This window comes from Oryctolagus cuniculus, chromosome 6 (genome assembly GCF_051225735.1).
Source record: "Oryctolagus cuniculus isolate XC-2025 breed Fujian yellow rabbit chromosome 6, ASM5122573v1, whole genome shotgun sequence".
NCBI classification, from domain to species: Eukaryota; Metazoa; Chordata; class Mammalia; order Lagomorpha; family Leporidae; genus Oryctolagus; species Oryctolagus cuniculus.
In genome coordinates this window covers 5,844,909-5,860,937 of record NC_142872.1, presented here as the reverse complement: position 1 = coordinate 5,860,937, position 16,029 = coordinate 5,844,909, and the positions used below count along the sequence as shown (strand labels likewise).

The 16,029-nt window shown below is 54.6% G+C and overlaps 1 non-coding gene across 1 annotated transcript; it reads right to left on the bottom strand.

The window, feature by feature from the left end:
• Positions 1 to 358: 358 nt before the first annotated feature.
• LOC127487802 (uncharacterized) lies at positions 359 to 12,686 on the bottom strand. The gene is made up of 3 exons (XR_016235035.1): positions 12,456 to 12,686; positions 5,041 to 5,138; positions 359 to 1,588 (listed from the first exon to the last, which is right to left on the bottom strand). It is a non-coding gene; the product is annotated as an uncharacterized LOC127487802 (transcript).
• Between the last annotated feature and the right edge of the window lie 3,343 nt (positions 12,687 to 16,029).

The following is a 16,029-nucleotide window of genomic DNA, read 5'->3' as shown; positions in this document are numbered from 1 at the left end:
AAGCCGCTGCCTGCAGTGCCAGCATCCCCTGTGGGCACCAGTTCGAGACCTGGCTGCTGTACTTCTGATCCAGCTCTCTGCTGTGGCCTGGGAAAGCAGTGGAGGATGACCCAAGTCCTTGGGCCCCTGCACCTGCATGGGAGACCTGGAAGAAGCTCCTTGTTCCTGGCTTCGGATCAGTGCAGCTCCGGCCAATGTGGCCAGCTGGGGAGTGAACCAGCAGATGCAAGACCCCTCTCTCTCTCTCCCTCTCTCTGTCTATGACTTACCCCTCAAGTAAATTTTTAAAAAATTTTAAATGAGATGCTTTTGCCTCACCTACACTGATATGAACATAAACCTCTGGCTGGGACCTTTGACCTCTTTATCCAGAACTTTCCAGAACCTTTAGGGGTCATCGGCTGACAGGGCAAGGCGGAGCTGTGGAGATCTGGGACTGCTCCTCTGGAAAATTAATAAGGAGTCAGCAAAACCCATCCTGCAGGCAGGCGGGCCCGGGGGGAACCCATCGACACGGCCTCACAGCTCCCTCCAGGACGAGGGGAACGAAGGGTCCCGGGCCAGGATCCCGTGTGTTCTTCTCTGGGAGTAGAAGTGCAACGCATTTATGACCAGAGGCCTCCTGCCCACAGGCGCACGTTCTCCAAACGGTGACCTGGGTCTCGGGGAGCAGAGGAGCAAGTGGCTCCCTCCAACCCCGCCTTCTCCAGACCACAGATCTCGTGGAAACGGAGACAAAAGCCCGAATCCACCCCCCGTCAGAAACTACCTCATGTCTCAGTGGCATCACGCCACTAGCACGGCTTCAGCCAAAGCTATGGAGCCCACTAACAGAATGGGACCAAATTACACAAAATTGCCAATATTCAACCATCTCGACCTACAAAAAGGATCATTTTATGGTTCAACCTAACATAAAGCATTAAAGTTGCTTTTATGAGCCTATAAAATAAGAAACATCATAAAAACTGGCTGTACATTCTGCTAGGATTTGCATTTACAGATGAGTCCATCTGTGGTGTCCAAAGAGTAGGGGGTCCCTCGCGAGAACTGGAGACAGGACAGGAGCCCGCGTCTGGACTGAGGCTGCCTGGGAGCGGCTCGGCGGGGCCTGGCCACGTGCAAGTGCCTGTGTTTGCTACACGGTCCCCGCGGCCTCACGGGGCGCAGGCCACATCTCTGTGCCGTCCGTTCGCTGCAGCGCCTGCGCCCTGCGCTGCTCGGTGACCACCTCTCGTGGGCTCCTGTGGCTGCAGTGCTGACCCCCCGGGCAGTGAAACCTGTGGGAGAGCGAGGTTAAAGACAAGGTTTTACAGGAATTTTTATAGCTTTTTATAAATGCAAATGTGCACTCGGGTGACGCCCCACACAGTTCTTTTTCACCAAAGCAAAAGAAACTCCTGTTTCCATGGACTTACGACGCTCACGAGGCCTCGAGAAAAACATGCTCACACTCCTCCCCGCGAATCCTCTCCGTGATCCGGCTTCCTCCTCCTCCTCCTCCCCGGATAGCTCCACGTGTCTTCTCATAGGTCAATTTCCTTACTAATAACATTCCCTCTTCTTTTTTATATAAACTATGTATTCACTGTAAAAATAGTAGATTCCCTTACATCAATATTTGTTATTTTTCTTTAATTTCTATAATTTGCTTTTATAATTAGTGGATTTATCAAGACCACGGAGCTATGCATGTTCTGTGGAGAGCTGTGGAAGGAGCTCTCTCTCTTGGAGAGCTGGAGCCCTCTCTCTAATGCCAAAATGACCATCCCTATCCTTGGTTTTAAGATACTGACTAGGGGCCGGTGTTGTGGCACAGTGGGTTAAACTGTTCGAGTCCCTGCTGTCCCACTTCCTGTCCAGCTCCAGGGCTAACACATCTAGGAAAGCAGAAGATGGCCCAAGTACTCAGGCCCCTGCCACCCACATGGGAGAGCTGGATGGAGTTCCTGACTCCTGGCTCCAGCCTGGCCCAGCCCTGGCCATTTCAGTCATTTAGGGAATGAGCTGATGGATGGAATTAAAGGAATTCAGCAAGCATAGCTCTTGGAAACCGTGGGACTCTGTCGCTCCCCCTCTTCATGGAGGAACGACACTAAACCCTGCCTAGGCTTCATATCCGAGTCACGGCACCATTATGTCACTCCCCCTCTTCATGGAGGAACGACACAGGACCCTGCACTGTTCTTTCGTCTGCTCGGCCCTCCCCGGGTTTGCTGCTGGTTCTTCCCGGGCTGGCTACCGTCCCTTCCACCTCCGTGGAAGGGCGGTTCCCCCTGCCACATTCCCCACTTCTGCGGGGGAGCGGCACACCGCTGGCCGGCTCTCTCGGGGGCTGCACAGGTGTTCCTTCAGATAGATGTTCCCCTTAGATGTTCCTGGTGCATGTTGTCTCTCTCCTCCTTTATAGTCCTCTTTACCAATCCCAACTCTGCTACCCACACGCCGAGTACGCTGCTCTCCTCCAATCAGGAGCAGGATCAGCTCCTGGAGGTCAGCACTCAAGTTGGCAAGAGGCAGCTGCGTAGAAGCTGTTTTCTCCTCTCCCAGCGCCATATTGTGGGAGAGCAGATGCATAGAATAAGTCTTAATTCCAGTAACTTAGTCTAGTCCGAGTTGCTCCCCACAGATCCCCCTTTCTTTTTATTTTTGGCGTTGATACGCGCCTGTCTTCGGTGCCCCGCGGCACACACTCTGTTCTGCTTGCTAGAGTTGCCCACAGGTGCTTACAAGCCCTATCAATCAGGCAAACCGAATCCGGGTCCTCTCTTCGCCATGTTGTGAGGAGGTTTTTAGGCGCTGATGCGTGCCTGTGTTCGGTGCCCTGCAGCGCATGCTCTGCTCTGCTAGAACTGCCTGCAGGTGCTTACAAGCCCTACCAATCAGGCAAACCGAATCCAAGCCTTCTCATTGCCGTATTGTGGGGAGACTTATTGGTGTTGATTCGTGCCTATCTTCGGTGACCTGCAGCTCATACTCTGGTCGAGCTGCCTGCTGGTGCTTATCACCTAATCAGGCAGACCGAATCCAAGCCTTCTAATTGCGGTATTGTGGGGAAGCCTTACTGATGTTAATTCGTGCCTGTCTTCGGTGACCTGCAGCGCATAAGCTGCTAGCCGCCCGCAGGTGCTTATCGTCTTACTAATCAGGCAGACCGAATCCAAGCTCTCTCATTGCCGTGTTGTGGGGAGGCCTTATTTTTCTCTATTTCTCTATCTCCGGGCATTCCTATCTCTCCTATTTTACTTCTATCTACCAGCATTCCTATTTCTCTCATTTTACTTCTAAACTTCTGTTTCTCTTATCCCCGAGGCTGCTTCTCGGCACCTAGCCCCGCGGCAGCTTCACAGCTCTGCGCGGCTTCCCGGCGCCTCGCCCCGCCGGCGCCCGCCCCGAGGCTGCTTCTCAGCGCCTCGCCGCCCCGTGGCGGCTTCCCGGCTTTGCGCCGCTTCAGCCCGCGCTTCTCTCATCTGCGCGGCTTCCCGTTGCCCGCCCTGCGGTGGGCTCCCGGCTCTGCGCGGCTCGGCTTCGCGCGCTCCGCAGTCTCCACGCCCTTCGCGCCCGCACCACGGCCTTCACGCCAGCCCCGCGTTCCCTATCTATTCACACCCCGTGCTCTCTCTGCACGCGGCGGCTTCCGCGAATCACACAGTGTAGCTTACGTTTCCGCCACCACCGGTATTCAATCTAAGTTCCCCGGGCTAACCTGGCGAATTCAACCTAGCTTATGCGTCTCCGCCTTATGGTTTGGCTTCCCGTCTTTCGCTCCCCGGGCTAATCTGACGGATTCCAACCTGGCGGCCCACGTCTCTGCCTCTGATTCCAGATTTTCGCCTTTTGCCCCCCGGGCTGACTTAAAGAATTCCAAGCTGGCTTACGTCTCCGCCTCGGCCTGCACTCGCGGCTTCATCCTCCCTAACATTTTTCTCTACCTGGTATATTTCCCTAAGTTTTCTTCCAACAATATTCCTCGCTCATTTCTCCTGGCTTCTCCCCACAGTCCGTATCCGAGTCTGTTTGTTCTAGCTTTCACTTTCGCTTTCGACCTTAGAGATTTCTCCCAGCTTCCCCCCGTAGTCCGTATCCGAGTCTATGCCTAGGCTTTCAATAGCTCCTTCCGGCACCTTTTTCGTCTGGCTTTCCCTAGGCTCTTTGCTAGTCTCTCTCTCCGGTATTTTCCCACTTCTTCCCATTTCTTCCCTCCTAAGTTCCCTATCCGAGTCACGGCACCATTATGTCGCTCCCCCTCTTCATGGAGGAACGACACTAAGTCCTGCCTAGGCTTCATATCCGAGTCACGGCACCATTATGTCGCTCCCCCTCTTCATGGAGGAACGACACAGGACCCTGTGCTGTTCTTTTGTCTGCTCGGCCCTCCCCGGGTTTGCTGCTGGTTCTTCCCGGGTTGGCTGCCATCCCTTCCACCTCCGTGGAAGGGCGGTTCCCCCTGCCACATTCCCCACTTCTGCGGGGGAGCGGCACACCGCCGGCCAGCTCTCTCGGGGGCTGCACAGGTGTTCCTTCAGATAGATGTTCCCCTTAGATGTTCCTGGTGCATGTTGTCTCTCTCCTCCTTTATAGTCCTCTTTACCAATCCCAACTCTGCTACCCACACGCCGAGTACGCTGCTCTCCTCCAATCAGGAGCAGGATCAGCTCCTGGAGGTCAGCACTCAAGTTGGCAAGAGGCAGCTGCGTAGAAGCTGTTTTCTCCTCTCCCAGCGCCATATTGTGGGAGAGCAGATGCATAGAATAAGTCTTAATTCCAGTAACTTAGTCTAGTCCGAGTTGCTCCCCACAGGACTCCTCTTAAAGAATGGAGAACCAGGAAGAGCAGGAACAGGGTCCTTGGCCCATTCACTAGCTCATGCCATGATGCAAAGACACAAGAACGTATTTAAGCACAGTGACACCAACAAAAATGACAGTTAACGGTTCTTCCATCTTAGCAATCCCCAAAATCCCAAGCAAGAAAGAGCTACTAAGTTACTTTCTTCAGTGTAACTTCGTACAACAAAGATACATAAAAACGTGTACTTACCAGGCTCGAGATACCCAGGACAATGAACAAATAATCACCAAGAGGGCTGTGTGCCAGGCACTGTCTCTGAGTCTGTAATGCACGAGCCCAGACCTGTACTACTCAGCAGAACACACAATAAACAACACAAACAATAAATATCCAGAGTGGGCGCTTGGCCACAGAGGTTAAGACTGCTTAGGATGCCCCGACTCGGATCAGAGTGCCCAGGTTCGAGCCCCACTCCACCTCTAATCCCAGCTTTCTGCTGACGCAGCTCTTCGAGGCAGCGGATGATGGCGCGAATAGTTGGGAGAGCTGGATTAAGTTCTGGCTCCCAGGCCGGCGCCGTGGCTCACTAGGCTAATCCTCCGCCTTGCGGCGCCGGCACACCAGGTTCTAGTCCCGGTCGGGGTGCCGGATTCTGTCCCTGTTGCCCCTCTTCCAGCCCAGCTCTCTGCAATGGCCCAGGAGTGCAGTGGAGGATGGCCGAAGTCCTTGGGCCCTGCACCCCATGGGAGACCAGGAGAAGTCTTGCCTTCGGATCAGTCCAATGCGCCTGCAGCAGCACGCCCGCCGCAGCGGCCATTGGAGGGTAAACCAACGGCAAAGGAAGACCTTTCTCTCTGTCTCTCTCTCACTGTCCACTCTGCCTGTCAAAAAAAAAAGTTCTGGCTCCCAGCCTTGGCCTGGTACACCCCTGGCTGCTCCAAGTATTTAAGACATGAACCATCACGGGAGATCTCTCTGTGCCTGTCTCTCTGCTTTTCGAATATAACAAACTAACTCTAGCCTTAACCTTGAAGCAGGTGAGGTACCTGACGGACCACGCAAAACAGAGTGAGGCGCGGGCAGTTGCGCCATGGGCAGGGCGAGGGTGCAGGGCGCGGAGGAAGGTGAGGGCGCCTCCCTGCACAGACCCCGCGAGCACAGGCTCCACCGGCCGCCCTCGGGGAACGCCAGGCAGCCGGCACAGGTTAGACCGGAAGTTCCCAAATGCTCCAAGCTGGCACCATGTCATCGCATCTCAGTAACCTTTTCATGACCACCCGGCCCAAGTAAGTCCCTACCGGCTTCTTTTAGTAAAACGTAGTGTTATGTCCTAAAGGATGTGGTGGCCGTCTGAAAACATGGTACACATAAACTTAAAAGTTACACTTTTTAAAAAAAGCCATGAGTACTTACAAATGTGTTCCAAAGGTGTTCAAAAAGTTCCTGAAAACGTATATGATGAAAAACACAGATTTCAAAAACGTTGTACACGAAGTAATCTCACCTTGAAGTCAGATCTCCCACTGACCTTTTGAAGTCCCTGCCGAAGTGCCACCTGCGGCCCGCATGACCCCTCCCCCATTGCGGTCAGGTGGGGCCTTGCTCTGCTGGCGCATTCCATACCCACTGTCCACAGCACCCCTCTATCCCGTCAAGCCCCAGAAAGCCTGCTGTGCGAAGTATGATGTCACTGAAAGGAAAGTCATACTATCTGACAGCAACACTGATGTCTGACAGATGCAGCTCCGTTTCCCTCCAACACTGGAAGCACCGCAGGCCAGGCCCTGGGCAGCAGCCTGGCCCACGGTTTGTGGACTGGAGAGCTAGCATTTCCCCGGGCTGGTTCCTCCACTTGGATCAGGTCGCTTCCGTTCTCCCGAGTAATCTCTCTCACTTCTGCTCTAAATTTCTCCTTTCTGTTTCCTTTGAGCATAGCCACAGACTGTCTTAATAAAGCATTAGGAGATGGAGATGACAGAGATGATGGAGACAGAGATGATGGAGATGGAGAAGTTGGAGATGGAGAAGTTGCAGATGGAGATGATGAGATGGAAATGGAGATCATGGAGATGATGGAGACAGAGATGATGGAGATCATGGATATTATGGAGATGGAGATGATGGAGACGGAGATGGAGATGATGGAGATGGAGATGATGGAGATGGAGATGATGGAGATGATGGAGATGGAGATGATGGGGATGGAGATGATGGAGATGGAGATGATGGGGATGGAGATGGAGATGATGGAGATGGAGATGATGGAGATGATGGAGATGGAGATGATGGAGATGATGGAGACGGAGATGATGGAGACGGAGATGGAGATGGAGATGATGGAGATGGAGATGATGGAGATGGAGATGATGGAGACGGAGATGATGGAGACGGAGATGGAGATGATGAGATGGAGATGGAGATCATGGAGATGATGGAGACAGAGATTATAGAGATGATGGAGATGATAGAGATGGGGAGAGAGATAGAGATGATGGAGATGGAGATAATGAGCTGGAGATGGAGATGATGGAGACAGTGATAAAGATGATGGAGATGGAGACTGCTATTTGAATGTGGCTCACAAAGTTCATATGTGTGACATAGTCTCCAAAATCATAGCAGTGGTGTTTGGAGGGGAGTCTTTGGTGGGCAGTCAACATTAGATGAGGTCATGATGGTGGGAGAGCCCTGAGTTAGTGGCTGCGAGGGAGCAGGAGAAGCCTGAGCCTGCACACCTGCTGCAGGCCCTCACCAGAGGCCGGCCCAAGTTCTTGAACTTTGCAACTTCCAGTCCATGAGGCCTCCACGCTGGGAGGCACCGCCTTCCTTCCCCATGGGGCTCTTTAAAGGACCCTGCTGGAAGTTTTAAACACCAAGCAGCTCCCAGCCATGCATCCATGAGCCAGGAAAATCGTGAGGAGGGTTCTGGGTCCCCACAAAGGGGATTCTGTTGGCCGTGAAGCCAGGAATCTCGTCTACTGGAAACTGCTCATGTACATTCCTTTAAGGTTTCACCATTCAATTCTCTCCAAAACCAGTCACAGTTTGGATCATGACAGACTCTGGTTAACTGGCAAAGGAACACTGTAGCCCGGTATGGGAACTTCCCACTTTTAAGAGAAAACCAGTGTGTGTGTCTAATGAAAATCCATCCATCATTAGCTGTCAGGGAAGGAAGGGCCAGAGCCTGTTCTCCTGGGGAGAAGGCGGTCCTGCGCCCTCATTTCTCAAGCTGCCCTCTGACTGCCGTGTGACATGAGAGCCAGCGGTGGCAGGGCTGGTGCCGGCACAGCCCGTTACCCACGCCACCCACTGCGACAGGGATCCTGCCCTTTCTCAACAGCAGGAGCAGAGGAAGGCGAACTTGCCTCCTGAGGAGATAAAGTGACACCGTAGGCCCCAATCTCACGCCCAGGATACAAAGGCGCCATTTCCTACAGAACCAAATGCGGGGCCTCCAATTACAGACCCTGTTGGCTAATCACAAAATCAGACTCAGCGCCGCTCCTGCCAGCCTTCTGCATGGTGAGGTGGCGCCATCTAGTGCTGGGAAAAGCCAAAGCACAAGGGTAAAGGGGCCTGAAACCCACGGTGAGATAAATCCAGCAGAAGCTGACTGGGTGCCTCCCGCACCAACAGCACGCGCCAGGCCTTTTTTCTCTGGAAACTGCACAAGCTTTGCCAGCGCGCACTGCCCCGACCTGGCAGGAACTAGCTCCACTGTGGTGAGAGGACAGAGTCCCCCACAGAAGTGTCACAGGTGACTTCGCCCACACCGATGGAAGCAGGGAGCGGCCGTCGGGCTGCTGCCCCTCTTCCCAGGACACCCTGGACTACTTGGCACTTACATGGCGCGTCTGCCTCCAAGCCGCTTTGCAAAGACCCTGTAATTACCCCAGGTGTGCACAGCCATCACTGCTCCCCGGGGACGCTGCTGAGGGCTGCTTCTGCGGTGCTGGGGGATCGCGTTTACCAAGGACTCAAGTCCACATGCAACAACTCCCATCTGAAGCCCTGATCCCTCCCGTCTCCACAGAGGAACAGAAAGGGCTTACAGTTCATGTAAATTAAGGACGTGTCGCTCCTTCCCGATTCAGAGATTAGAACACCAGGATGAAGAAGAGCTCTGTAGTCAGTGGGGGGTCTAACCGCTTATCTCACCTGCGCTGTCGCAGCCCAGGACCCTCCCCTAAAACGGCAGCACTGCCGTGTCCCCCAGCCGACGGTGACCAGGAGACAAACGAGGCAGGCAGACGGCCAGCAGCGGTGGCATCATGGGCAAGGACTCCAGCACAACGGCCCGGGTTGCTCATTTCCAAGGGAAGTGGCGTCAGCCCCGACTTAACCACCATCCGGACACCAGCTGTTCCTCACAACACTTGGATTTCCACGGTGCCCTTCAGACAAAAACCAGTAAAGAAGCTCTAACTTTACTGAGTAACAGTCATTTTTTTATGTATTTCAAGCTTGAGCATCTTAACTGAGATTTTCCCTTTTTTAAGACTAAAAAAATTCCGTGTAAATCAGAAAGCAGAGTTATCATGGGACCCCCAGACATTATGTGATAGAGCCGGTTTCCAAATGAAGGACCCATATTAGGAAGCTCCCTGGAGAGAGGGAAGCGAGCCAGGCAGAGGCGTGAGGATGCTGGGTCCAGGCAGAGGGGAAGGCCATGGTGGAGGTGGCCAGGGCACAGGGCACGGCCAGCGAGGGGCGCCTCCCCTCACAGACACCCCAGACCTCCCAAGGGTCACATGGGACGGGGACTTCAGTGTGCCTCTGCTGAGAATCAGCTCACGTTGGGAACAGCCATGCAACATCTCCAGCTTTACTTCTGTAAAGTGATCCTTCCATGGGACGCGGGAAGCAGCGTTAGAATTCACGCATCACACGCCAGCCCCAAAACCGCTTCTGCAGACTTCCCGGGAGGTTTCTGGTGACGTCTCAATGCCAGCGCTTTAAAAACAATCTCTTTATAGCCCCTTTATGTAAGGGGATTTATCACCATTCTGTTACCTAACCTATTTTTGTATCCTTTAGGGCTTACGGAAAGAAGATAAATAGTGTGGATGGAAACAAAAATTCTAAAGAGCATGTTCATTAGGCCAGATTATTTGAGAGCTTAGCGAAATCCCCCAACTGTTTCCTGATGTGAACTCTCACATTTTCCATTAAAAAGAGATTTCACTGGGGGTCGTTGAGGGCACAGAGGCGGGACTCTTGTCCCAAGAGCAGCGTGCATCCATCGGGGAAGAGCCGGGATCAGGTGAGCAGAGGGAGGCCGGTGCACGCGCATGGAGCCGCGGAGGCCCCTGCGGTTGTCTGAAGCCCCCCGGCCTGCGAGGTGAGGCCCACGCGCCTCACCTGCACTCAGACGTGAGCAGGAAGCGTGGCTGCCTCCTCCCGTGAGATGGACATTGCGCTGCCAGGTGCCGGAGCAGCCTGGTGACGCAGTCAGCGTTGACCCTGCCGTCTCCAATGGCGTCTCCAAGAGGTTTCAGGGCTCAGCCTGCTCAGCCGGAACCTCCCAGGGACTCGGCCCGTCCTCCAACTGCGCAGGCTTCAAGGGCTGCTCCCCGACTCCACCCTCTCCCACAGCCGCGAGGGTGGGCGGAGCGGGAAGGGGTCCCCACACCAGCTCGCGGGGTCCTTTCCCTGCCTTGCGGTGACAGCACGCGTGCTCAGGCCCCTCAAGCTCCCCCACCTGGCGTTTCTAGACTCATGGGGAAGTCAATCTGCACAACCACATGCATTGTCGGCGCTGTCACTCTCCCCTAGGCTGCTCACCGTTAGAAAAGGCACGCGGACAAAAGTAGCTGATTTGTGGAAAACAGCCCAAACTGGGGCCGTGAGGGGGGGGGAGTGGGGGTGGCAGCTGACCTCTGCCCCTTGTACCCTGACCACTGGCCCTCAGGCTGCACCTGGAAGGTGAACACCCCACCACCACCACCAGGCCGTGGGTCCCGAGGTGACAACCCTCCCGCCTCAGGCTGCTTTCCGGAGGCGGTGCCAGGTGGGGCATCTCCCAGCCCTCGAACCTGAGATCTGCCCTGGGGGCCTCGTTACATTTGGCTCAAGCCCCATGAAATTGCTTATGTCCAGGTGCTCCCAGTCGAGGGCCACAGCCGCCTGTCAGACAGCAGGGGCCCCCCAGCTCAGGGGACAGCCCTGGTCCACGTGAGTGCCAGCCTGCAGACCCACATAAGCAAGGGGAGGGGGCGTCTCTGGGGCTTTGCTGTGGAAATCTGTGGTTCAGGGCTCTGGGCTCTGTTGCAGCCTCTTACAGGAATTCACAGAGTTCTCCTTTTAGGACGAAACTTGGCTTCCAAGCCTATTGTCTTGCTGCTAAATGCTATTTTGAATTTCACAAGCTAAATATTAACACTTGCTTTTTGTTCACATGCTAACGTGAAGAATTCTAGTGTCTCTGCTCCCAGGGAGCAGTGTGTCTTGATGGGCTGCAGGGAAGGTTAAGCCCATGGAAGCTGGTTACTGGTTAGCGCTATTCCATGATGTCCACTGCCTGGTACCTGGGCGGTCTGTGTCCTCCAGGAGGCAGCCTCAACTTCCTCTCCAGCTGCTCCCTCCCACTGCCCCCACACACAGGCTTCCTGTGCCCCCCACCACGCTCCCGCTGCCCCTGCTGCCCAGGCAGCCCTTCCCCCACCGAGTCCATCCACTCGCTTGCCCCGCAGCCCTCCCCCTCTGCTGAGTCATGCCCACAATTCCCTCACGACACCTGTCGGAGCTCTTTCTCCTCCATGTTCCCACGGCCCTGCTCCTCACCCTGGCCCTTCTCCGACTCTGCCTTGTGCCAGAGAAAGGCCACAGGCTTCAGCCTCCCACAGTGGCCCGACGGGGCTGCTAGCCTCCTTACCCTGGTGTCCACTCAACACGTACGGACTTGAACTTGGACTGACGGGGTAGCAGTGTCAGCTGGAGGTGACCCAGATAAACACAGGGCAAAAGTACAGTAGCATCGACTCAAAGGATCTGTTCTCTGACCCAGGAGGACAGGTACAGGTCAAAGCCACACACAGTGCAAGTGGAGGCAGTGTTGAACTGTGCTGTAAGACACTTGGGAAACCCTCCTTTAAGACAAGGGCTGTTTGCCCGAGGCAAGGCCATCCCAAGCAGGCACTTTTGCTCCGTGAAGCTATCAGGGACCCAGGTGCCCCTCACTCTCCTGCCCAGCCCAGCCACCCTCAGAATGTGTCTGGGACCCTCAGGGCCACACTGAGGAGGCTGTAACTCCTGTTTATGAAGGAGACGATAGGATAAAGACCAAAGGGCCACAACAATACCTCTAGAACTAAAACCTGAACAAAAATCAAAAGGCAAACCAAGCCACATACTGCACACTCCTGCAAGTGTGCACATGTGCACGCAAACTCAGCATACGCCTACGGGAAGAGAAGCCGTACAAATGGCACCCTTTGCTCAGAATATGAGGTACACGGCGGGCAGCGGCAGCAGCAGAGACAGCAAAGGGCCCAAATGCTTGGCTTTGACGCTCGCAGTCCAGAGAGGAAGCAGACAGAGGAGATGGAGCCGCGGGAGTTGTCCACGCATGAAGGAGGCCCCCCGGGTGTCAGCAGGAAAGCGGAGCAGACAGCAGGAGTCAAGGACTGGGGGGAGGGAAATGTTTCTCTCCGGCTCCTCACCTTGAAAGTCCCTAGGCGTAGCTGACGGTAAGCGTGACACTGTTCTCACACAGAGGTCACGCTTCTCTTCCCCAACAATGCCACGTGCTGGTCTCGTGCACACACACTCCCGCGCAGGAACGCTAACTCAGACCCCACCCTGAAGATGGAGACATGGGATAGGAGACACATGGCAAAGTCGTTCTCTGAAGCCCGGTGAGAAGAGTGGGTGTTTCTCTCTTATCTGCCAGAGTTCCTAAAACAACAGTAACAGAATCAAAAAACAATCGAAAGGACAAAGAAAACAAGAAAGCTAACAAATGATGACCAGAACATTCCGGAAGACAGAGCAGAGGAATGAGTGGACAGAGGAATAACCTAGCTGTTACCTGTGGCTGTGTGACAAACTACCCCAAAGCTTAGCAGCTTAAAACAACTACTTTTTCTGTTCACAACCTCTGGAAGTCAAGACTTTGGACAGAAGGCAGGCAAGGCTTGTCACTCCACAGCGTTGGCGGCCTCAGCTGGGGAGACTCAAAAGCTGGGGTGATGCAACAACTTGGGACTAAAGCCATCTGGGGGCTTTGTGGCTCGTCTCTCTGGCAGTTCGTGCCAGCTGTTGAAGCCTCACTGGGCTGTCGCCGAACACCTGTGTGGCCCTTTGCCTGCTTACGTAGCAACTTGAGATGCAAAGACGAGTACTGGGAGAGACCCAGACATAAGGAGCGTCATCTCCTCTGCCGAGTCCCAGGAAGCCACTGGTCTTGTCACACAGTAACACGCTAGTCACGGAGATGCCCACGTGCAGGAAGAGACAGCACAGGTGCCCCGCCTCACGAAAGAAGCGGGGAAGTATTTGCAGCTGTGTTTCAAACCACTAATGCGTTGACTCAGCAGTGCAGGACCAGCGGGGATCACAGAGTCTGCAGAGGATGTAGGTGGGAACAAGGCCCCCTGAGCTGTGGATCGGCAGTGCCTCCCAGAAAGATGTCCCTATCCAGGCGAGGGGACAGCACAGAGGTGAGGGTGACGCTCGGGACAGGAGAACTGGGCGAACCTCTGTGGACCCCAGGCCCTCCCCCTGCTTGCACAGAGAGACCACCGGCCTGTCCTCACCCCAGCCACGGCAGGGAGGTCTGCTCTGCAGAGCAGCAGGGTGGACCAGACACTTCAGGATGTCTGCAAGGCGCTAACTGTGGCTCTGAGACCCGAGGGCACCATTTGCTCTTTCCGCCCTGGCCGGTGTGGAGAGGAGTATTCAGAGGATCCACGCTGGGAAGACAGGAGAATGCAGCTGCCTTCCATTGCCTAGGCACTAAAAAGAGTTGCAAAAAAATGGGGCCGGCACCGCAGCTCACTAGGCTAATCCTCCGCCTAGCAGCGCCGGCACACCGGGTTCCAGTTCCGGTCGGGGCACTGGATTCTGTCCCGGTTGCCCCTCTTCCAGGCCAGCTCTCTGCTGTGGCCCGGGAGTGCAGTGGAGGATGGCCCAAGTGCTTGGGTCCTGCACCCCATGGGAGACCAGGAGAAGCACCTGGCTCCTGCCTTTGGATCAGCACGGTGCGCTGGCCGCAGCACGCCGGCCACGGCGGCCATTGGAGGCTGAACCAACGGCAAAGGAAGACCTTTCTCTCTGTCTCTCTCTCACTGTCCACTCTGCCTGTCAAAAAAAAATAAAAAAAAAAAATAAACAAAAATTATTTTAAAAAATGTAGAAGGCTGCTCTTTCCACTGAATTGCTTTAGAAAATATTTGGAGAGCATCAGAAGAGGGCTACTTTGGGTTGTCTGTTGTACTACAGGGCTCTGCGCATGCATTACATGAACTGAATAAAAGCATAAGGTTGTGATAAAACTGCAACATCACCATTTTGCAACCTCATGAATCAACCGATGTAGGCATTAACCATCAATGGCTGCTAACGTTACAGACAGGGAGCGCTCAGGCCCCAGGTGTTTCCTGAGGACGAGAGCAAAATCCCCTGGCAGGAGTCCAGCGCCCCCACCCCCAGCCCCAGATCAATCTCTGTTTGACTCTGATCAAGACTCTAGAGCCCATTAGCAGTTTACGGGGAGTAGGAGGGGTGCTAGGTGACACCACAGGGATGAAACCAGCAAAACCCAGGCTGCACAAAGCGGGACAGAACAAGCGACCCGGGCTCCTGGACTGAATCGAGGAAAGAGGATAAATGCAATGTAAGAAATAGTTACATATCCCTGTCCCTAGCAAGAGCCTGTTTAACTGGTCCCCCTTGCCAAATGACAGATTAAAAAGAGGGGGGTATTTCAGTGTGTGACTACCCGGGATCAAAGATAAGCTTATGTCAGTATCTCAGCCAGGACAAGGGATTAGTGTATTTTGGTTTTAATTATTCAGCAAGAGCAGCTTCTACAGGAATGTACCGCATGTGTGTACCCAAACGCTTTAACACATGGTCCCCAGAATGTTCAGACACCCTGTGGAGGCCCTCGTGGGGCCTGTCAATCATCACATGGGACAGGTGTCCTCCCTGCCAGGCCTGCAGCCAAAGGAAAACACCACCCCAGGAAAAATAGCCACCAGACAGTTGTGAATGCTAACAGAGTAAGCTGGCAGAACCAAAACGCAAGCACCGCTCTGTAAGGGTAGACTGCAATGCATCAGGCCCCTAATAGTGGAAGTGCGGCTCAGAGGCAGACTCCGACATGCACGGCATCAGCACAAATCCAGACAGGTGTGCCAGGCACACTCACTGCGCCTGTCAGCGTAGGCTGCTCCTGGCCACAGCCGCTGGCCCAGCCACGCCCCTCCGACCCTGTCGCTGCCAGAGAGTGTGAGGATGGGAGATCGGGAGCTGCTCCCAAAGGACAGAGCTGGCCTGAAAGTGGAGGCCAGGCCAAAGGGAGCAGAGCGGCAGATGCAAAGCAGCCCCGTCCCATTTACATGCCGGCGCCCTCAATTGAGCCAATGAGCATTCCATCAGCGCCTCTCGTCTATCTGCCAGTTGGGGAGAGGCCCGTGACTTTTCTTTTTACACAACTGAGAAAGTCCTGAACGGTATAAAGTCCATCAGGCAGAGGAGGTTTCACTCCAGCAAACAATGGCCTGCCAAGCTGGTGCCCCGGCCAAGCTCCCGAGGTGGGGACGGATGAACCTGAGTCACACAGCGGCCCTGTGGCAAGAAGCCAGCGCGCGTCCCCTTTGTCCCGCACGTCGGCATCAGCTCCACGGCCACAGCGGCACGGCCACAGCAGCACGAGTTCATGTGCTTGTCCTCGAGGGCTGCTGTACAAATCATCACGAAACCAGGGAAATTCACTCTTTCCGGTTCTGGAGGCCGGAGTCCATGTCGGGGTGTCAGCAGGGCCACCCTCCCGACAAAGCCCCCAGAGAAGTGCACGCTCACTGCTTCCAGCTCCTGGGCCTGCGGGCTCCTCGGTGCAGGCCACCTCTCCTGTTTTAGCCCCACTGCACCCCCTCGCACAAGGACACTGGTCACCAGATTTAGGGCCACATTTCAGGATGATCTCATCTCAGGACCCGGACTTCAATTCCACCTGGAAAAACTCTTTTTTCTTAAGATTTATTATTTTTTATTTATTTGAAAGGCAGAGGC